The 7,477-nt window shown below is 53.3% G+C and overlaps 1 long non-coding RNA gene across 1 annotated transcript; it reads right to left on the reverse strand.

The window, feature by feature from the left end:
• Positions 1-219: 219 nt before the first annotated feature.
• LOC121023180 (uncharacterized) lies at positions 220-6,361 on the reverse strand. Its single transcript, XR_005787272.1, has 4 exons — positions 5,875-6,361; positions 4,660-4,719; positions 2,359-3,803; positions 220-537 (listed from the first exon to the last, which is right to left on the reverse strand). It is a non-coding gene; the product is annotated as an uncharacterized LOC121023180 (long non-coding RNA).
• Positions 6,362-7,477: the final 1,116 nt, after the last annotated feature.

Consider the following 7,477-nt stretch of genomic DNA (forward strand, 5'->3'; position numbering starts at 1 on the left):
AACATTTCCACATTAGGCGGCCTCCCAGTGCTCCGCGCCCCTGGCAGTGACCTCGGGTGACCTCCGTGGCCGGGCTGACAGCCAAGCCTCCCCCACAGGTGCACTGGCTGTTTTCTGGGTCACCCTCGTGATCTGGTGTCCAGGCACTTGGCAAAATTTAGCAAACGTTCCTCAGCGCTCGGTTTCCCTTTCCGCTGTTCACCCAGCCGCTCTCGGGACCACGCGGGAGGAGCTTGGTGTCGCCTGCCCGGCACCGAGGATGACGCGCAGCAAGGGGCGCCGGCTCCTGGGACATGTCCGATGTCCCCACCTCCCTCTTCCTCCATAGCCGCCTCCCTTGAAGCTGGTCTGCCTTCCCACTCGGACTCAAAATTCCGAGCAGGAGCTGTTACTCCTTATACAGGCGCTCGCGTCCAGATTTGCGCAGCCATAAATGGTAGCCACCAGGCCCCGGTGGCTACGGGGCACTGGGAACGGGGCTGGTCCACGTGGGGACATGTGGTGAATGTAAACGACGCCACGGAGTTCAAGGCTAACCTAAAAAAAGAGGGTAGACTATCACGCACGTTGAAATGAGGCTAGTTGGGAGAAAGGGGCCGAACTAAAAAAAAGTTATCGAAATCAACGTCGCCTGTTTCTTTTGCTTTTTGACGCGGCTACGAACACTGGTCAGAGGTGTGGCTGCATCGCGGGCAGTGGCTCCGGACGGTCCCTGCTACGAACAGTCCTGTCCGTGCTTACCGACGGTCCTGCACGTTCTGTGTCTACGGCTACCTGCCTGTCCTTCTCCTTCCTCCTTCCTCCTTGCAGAGCGTCTAAGCCATTTTCCAGGATCCAGGCCGAGAGTCTCCCATCCGGCAGACTCCCAGGGGAAGCACCTGCTGGCCATCGCCGCTCGGGCGCATGCACCCTTAGGCATTCTCCCACTGCTTGGATGTCACTCGAGCGGTGCCTTCCTTGAGAGCAGTCTTTGTGCCCAACGTCCCCAGGCAGACAGCACCTATGTGCTCGGCTGAACGTGGGTGAACGGCCCTAAGGGGTAGAGCGGTGGGAATCTGGCTTTCTTTCTTTCTCTATTGCCAGAGGCCCCAAACGATGAGTCTAAGTCATGTGCACTTGCTTGCAGTTATCAATATTTGAAAGACAAGTGCCGGCCAAGTCTGGGCTTCAGACCTACTTGGTGCTAGTCAAAAGAAACTTTTAGAAACTCTCATGTTATTAAGAGCGCTAGGACTCTAAGTCAAATAAAATGTCGTGTATCGCAGTTTCTTTTGTTCTACATGAAGTGTTTATGGGAAGTCGAAATGCGAAGTAGAAACGTCACCTTCTGAGACTACCGTCTAACGCAGTACCTGTGTCCCTTGTGGCTACTGGGACTTGAAATGTGGCTAGTCCAAACTCGGATGTGACATAAATATAACATGTTCTCGGATTTCCAAGCCTGGAACGTGGGACAAACGAATGTGAAATATCTCACTGATGATTTTTATATATTTTTTAAAGTTGATTTATTTATTTTTGAGAGAGAGAGAGAGACAGCATAAGCAGGGGAGGGGTGGAGAGAGGGAAAGAGAATCCCAAGCAGGCTCCACACTCTCAGCGTCGAGCCTGATACGGGGCTCAAACTCACCAACTGCAAGATCATGACCTGAGCCGAAACCAAGAGTCGGACGCTTAACCGACTGAGCCACCCAGGCGCCCCAGTTTTGATATTTATAGCAAATAGTTTTTTATATTTATTGATGAGAACGATAAGATTTTTTGTCAATTGAGCTACATCATTTAAAATTAGGGGCGCCTGGGTGGCGCAGTCGGTTAAGCGTCCGACTTCAGCCAGGTCACAATCTCGCGGTCCGTGGGTTCGAGCCCCGCGTCGGGCTCTGGGCTGATGGCTCGGAGCCTGGAGCCTGTTTCCGATTCTGTGTCTCCCTCTCTCTCTGCCCCTCCCCCGTTCATGCTCTGTCTCTCTCTGTCCCCAAAATAAATAAAAAACGTTGAAAAAAAAAAGAAAAAAAATAAATAAAAAAAATAAAATTCATCTTACTTGTTCCTTTTTTTTTTTTTTAACGTCCATTCTAGAAAATTTAAATGACTTAACGTGGCTTACGTTATATTTCTGTGGGACGGTGCTGCTTTAAGGGAATTACACATTATTTGTTTTGAGACGTTTACAGGTATAGGTGACCATCTCGGCTGGGTTTATCACGGCTTAGGAGCCTGCGGACTTTGAGTCTCTCGGCCATGCAATAAAACATAAGTTCTGTAAGGACCTGTAAAGAACTGTAAAAACCCAGTTCTGTAAGCTTCAATTCTGGTTCCTCTCGCCAGATGTTGCCTGGAGGACCCACCTTGACTTACCCCCTCCAGAAGTGGCCCCTCTGGCCCTCTGGGAAACTCCCAGGTTCCGCAGAGACTTGTCAGGTAGTAATTACAGGTGTGCAAAGAGCCTCCCGTTTCATACACGTAGTCAGAATGATTTACCTTTACCAGGCACCAAGGGGCTGCCGGGAGATTAGCTGAACAGAGAGAAGACGTGGCAGGCAGATCACCTTGAAGTTGACCCGTCAGCCAGATTTCACAGCACCTGCCTGTTCCAGCCTGAGGGGCTGCGATTTATTCTTTGGGAAACAGACCTGCAAATTCTGCCCGTAGGCCCCAATCCAAATCCTTGCTACTCTCTCCCAGGTTCTGGAGGTCAGGACGCAGGCATCTGGAGAGCAGGGGAATTTTTTTTTTCCACCTGAATTATCTTTCATGACACCTTGAAGCGGCCTCTAAGAATTTGGTCTGCTAACACACCCATGCGCACACGTACACGTAAACCTTCAAATCCACATCGGAATGTACTGGTTCTTTGGCCCTCTGGAGATGGGGGGCGGAGTTATCTGCTCCCCTTCCCAAACCCCCTGGAGCAGGGTCCCCTGGACTAGAGGCAGTGGGAAGAATCCTGGTGAATCAGGTGTGCCTGCCCATTTGCACGAATGTGCCCATTGTGCCTGCCCGCCCCACATGCTGAATATTGCCGGGAAGAAGCAAAGAAACATTTATTAAAGGGGAGGAAAAATTAGGCCCTTTTCATTAAGGTCGGAAGATTTTTTGAGGCTGGATCAGCTGGCCAGGTGCATGACCAATTTTCTCGGCTCCTTGGAAGCAGCAAAGTGTTTGAAAGATAATGGAGCCCTTGGTCTTCTTATAAGTAAAACCCCATTTATCTTGGAAATTAAAAAAAAAAAAAATGCTGGCGATGGAAATTTTCCGATGGGATGCATTTCTTCTCACCTGAGTGTCTTGAATGCCTGCTGGGTTTGTTTCCCTGTGAAGACAGACACACTCTGGCAGATCTGTGCTTTTCAAGGTGAGGAGATGAAAATAAAACGCCTGTGAGCTGTATTTTTGGGAGGGCCGAAAACAGGAAGCAAATGGGAACCACGGCATGTGGGGCACGGATATGGGTTCAGGGAGGATGTTTGCTTATTTGGACAGGCAGCAAGCGTCCCATCCCACCCACGGCTAGAAGTTCTACACCTCCTGAACATCCCATGGAAACCTAGGTTCTCTTTGGGACTTGGTGGGAAACCGTGTTATTTTTTTCAGCTGAAATTGTTTTTATATGGTCACTCTCACTATTCCTTTCTGTGTGGGGATATTTTCAGATATTTTTTTATTAAGAACCGCCCCCCCCCCCCCAGCACATCTTGATTTTGAAAAGGCACATTCACCCAAGTAGAGGGCCAAGAGCATCCACAAGGTTGCCTCAGTATTTCGTGTGTCAACAGCCAGTGTTCCCAGGATGCGCAGGAGGGCTTGAGAACAACAAGGGAAGGAAAGGACTCAGTCCTCGCTCTCGGGGTGTTTAAACACCTCCAGTCCCCTCTTCTGACCTCCCTCAACGACTCTCCCCTCTGCGGTTTTGAAGGGAGAGAACACAGCTAGCAGAAGAGGCGACGTTGGGCGTGCCCAGAGGCTCACACGGTCTGCCACGTGGCGTGGGAACCGGTAGCATCGGCTCAACCTTGGGCGCCATCTTGGAGTCCTACCTTGTCTACACTTCCAAGACCCGCCCGGCCATCAAACCTCATCACGCCTCCCTGACTCGTCTCCATCTTCTCTCCCTTTCCGTCCCCCTGACTCCTCCCGGGGTCCCGGAGGCCAGGGTGGAGGGGGACGCGGGATGGCCCGCTGGAGCCGGCTCTTAGCTCAACACGCGTGGCGGCTGGCCCAGGAGTCCGAGCCCAGCGATCTCGTCCGGCCTCTCGGCCCACAGGTGCCCGGGGTCAGAAGCAGATTCTCCAGGAAACCCGGCGATGTGTCCGTCATTTTGCAGACACGGGAGGCCGAGGCTCATCGAGGTTAAGTGACTTGTCTGGAGTCATTTGGCCAGTTGGCGGTGGAGTCAGAGCCCGGCGCTCAGCTTTTCTGACTCTGTATGCTTCCCCACACTTACCCGTGGGGAATGTTCCGCCGGGCCATTCTCTTCACCCCCAGTGGAGAGAAGCCGCCTGAGTAATAGCTGTGGTTTTGCAGCTAACTTCTACAGACTGAGCACACGGCGAGTCACCGAGTATGTCCCCTGGTCTATGGACTCTGCCTGTCCCCATGTTTCCTGGGGACTGTGCTCCCGGCCTGGGCAAGCATGCTTGCTGAGAAGCAGAGGGTCACCTGGTGGAGAGTTCCAGACTAGGAGTCGTGCAGCATCGTTCCACGGCCGGCTGCTGCAGGCTGGAACCAGAGGTCAGATCCGTCGGGCCCGAACCAAATGTCAACTATTCAGGAATCCTGTGAGTCACTTAACTGTTGACAGCGTGAAGGTGGCCCTGGGGAGAGTATTTACGGCGCAGAAACTGGTAAAGGCTGCGCAACAGGGTTTCCTTTGCTCTCGCCCGGTTGACCAGGTCACCACTGGTTTGGGGGTAGGACCCTGCTTGGGGCGGGGGGCTACTCCCAGGCACGATATTTCCTGCCAATTAAAAAAATGAAACGTGGCCCTATTGTGTGCAAAGGAGACCATCCAAATTTGGAAAAACTACTACCTGTCCTGCGGAAGGAAAATGTCCCTGACGAATCTCGCACCAGACGGAGAGGAGCCATCCAACTTGATTAATGACAGTGAGGCCTGGGTGGGACTCTGGTCACCTTGGGACAGCTTCCCCAGGGTCACCTATGAGCTGGTGGGCCGGGGATGCCACTCTGTGTCGGGGCAGAGACCCAGTGAAGGGCAGGCAGTCTGTCACCGCCGCCCCCCGCCCCCAGCACGTCCGCAAATGCTATCATTCTGCCTCCGGTACACTCCTGATTATGCCCTCTGCCCCTCGCCGCGGTCACTACCCGAGTGTGGAACCCTGGGCCATCTTTCCTGAGATGCCCGCTTCCTGCATTCTTGCTCACATCTAGTCTCTTCTCAACACAGAGCAAAAGTGATGGGGGAAGGAGGGAGGAAGAAGGGGGAGGCGGAGGAGGAGGAGAGGGAAAGGAGAAGGAGGGAACAGGGAGGGGGAGGGAAAAGGAGGAAGAAGAGAATGAGGAAGAAAAGAAGGAGGGGAGAAAAGGAGGACGAGAATTTATTACGTCAGCCCTCCCTGGACTTCATCAAAACCCCTCGGTAATTTCCCACTGTACTTAAAATAGAGCAACACTCCGCATGACCTGGCCCCTGCCCCCCTCTCCAGCCCCTCTTGCTCCATGCTCCTACACACGCACATCGCTCCTGCCCCATCGGCCTTCTTGCGGTTTCTTGAACACGGCCAACTGTTTGCTGCCTCAGGACCTTTGCACGTACTGCCCGGACTACGGTCCCCTGAGTCATCCCGTGGCTCCTTCATTTCCTTTAGGTCTTAGCTTGCGTGCACCCTTCTTAGAAGGAGGGTTCCCGCTCACCTGATGGAGCCCCGGAGGGCTAGCGAGAGGCTTTGCACGCAGCGTTGGTGGGGAACCAAACGGTGTGGGATTTCTGGGTGAAAGGAACCGTCTGAGTTCAAAATGTTCCTGTTGAATTTGCCAACGTGGTAAGCCTTACAACAATACGCCTTGAAAGTTCTTGTCTGCTGACTGTGCAGTTCTGCGTCCATCTGGGCAGAGGCCTGGGCAGGGGGCCAGCGAACGAGGGGGTGTGTGGGGCGATGGGAGTGCAGGAGCCCTGCTCAAGCCACGTACCCTCGCAGACGCCCCAGTCTTGTCCTAAAGCTCTGACGGGCCTCTGGTCTGCTGTTGGAGCGAGCGCTGATGATTCACATGAAGTAGATCCGAAGCAAACCTCACAGTTTGTTTTTCTTGAAATGGTCCTGAGAGGTGCTTTCCAAGAAACAAGTTAAAAACTGAACTCGCAGCAGGGACTTTGAGTCCGCCGAGGGGCCGTCGGTGGTTCGTTCCCGACGGCAGAGCCTTTCGCTGTGGCCCAGAACGTGGGCCGTGAAGGCAGGCGCCGGAGCTTGGGAGATAGACATGCGATGCGGTTCCTCTAGCAGGGTCTCCAGGGCGTATTTATGGGATCCCAGGGGGAGGCGGGAGGGAAGGGGTGCATCAGTTTCCGTGGCCGCCATTACAAATGACCGCAAACCATGTGGCTTGGCACAATGGAATCATATTCTCTGACGGTTCTGGAGCCTAGCAGTCTGAAATCAAGGTGCTACAGAGCTGTGCTCCCTGCATAAGCTTTGGGGGGGGGGTCCTTCCTTGCCTCCTTCAGCTTCTGGGGGTGGCTGGAAATCCTCGGCATTCCTTGCCCTATGGCTCCATCAGCCCAATCTTCACCTTCATCCTCACGCGGCATTCGTCCCCCTGTCCTTGTCTCTGTGTCCAAACCTGGCTCTCCTCATAAGGACCCCAGTCACTGGGGTTAGGGCCCACCCTACATCAGCAGGACCTCATCTTAACTCGATTACATCTGCAAAGACCCCATATCCCAATAAGGTCACATTCACAGGTCGCAGGGCCAGGGCGTATTTTCCTGGGGGACACAATTCAACCCACGCAGGAGGGGGTCCCCTTGCTTCTACGCAGGGAGTCGCATCACTTGCATGCTTCACAAACACGCAGAGCTGACGAGAAAACATCACCTCCAAGTTGAGTAAGGTGTGGCTTCCACGTATGGGACGCACAGATTTACAAAAACATCTTGAGGTCTGGAGGGCGAGCCTGCTGGAATTTAGGAAGCCTCCTTTCTTCTAAGATTTCCAAATACATGTCACACAGGTCACTGTGGCAGGCTGACTAATGGCCCCTCAAAGACGTCTACGTCTTAATCCCTGGGACCTATGAATAGGTCACTTTACTCGGTAAAGGGGACTTTGCAGATGCGATGAAGTTAAGGGTTTTGAAATGAGGAGATTATCCTGGATTATCTGAGTGGGTCCAATGTCAGCATGAGGGTCTTTATAAGAGGGAGAGAGCCAGGGGTGGGGGTGGGGTCAGGGTCCAAGAAGGAGACATGGCCACAGGTGCAGAGGTCAGAGACGGAGGGATTTCAAGATGGAGGGATTTG

The sequence above is a fragment of the Herpailurus yagouaroundi genome, unplaced genomic scaffold (genome assembly GCF_014898765.1).
Source record: "Herpailurus yagouaroundi ecotype Mexico unplaced genomic scaffold, PumYag 530, whole genome shotgun sequence".
NCBI lineage: Eukaryota > Metazoa > Chordata > Mammalia > Carnivora > Felidae > Herpailurus > Herpailurus yagouaroundi.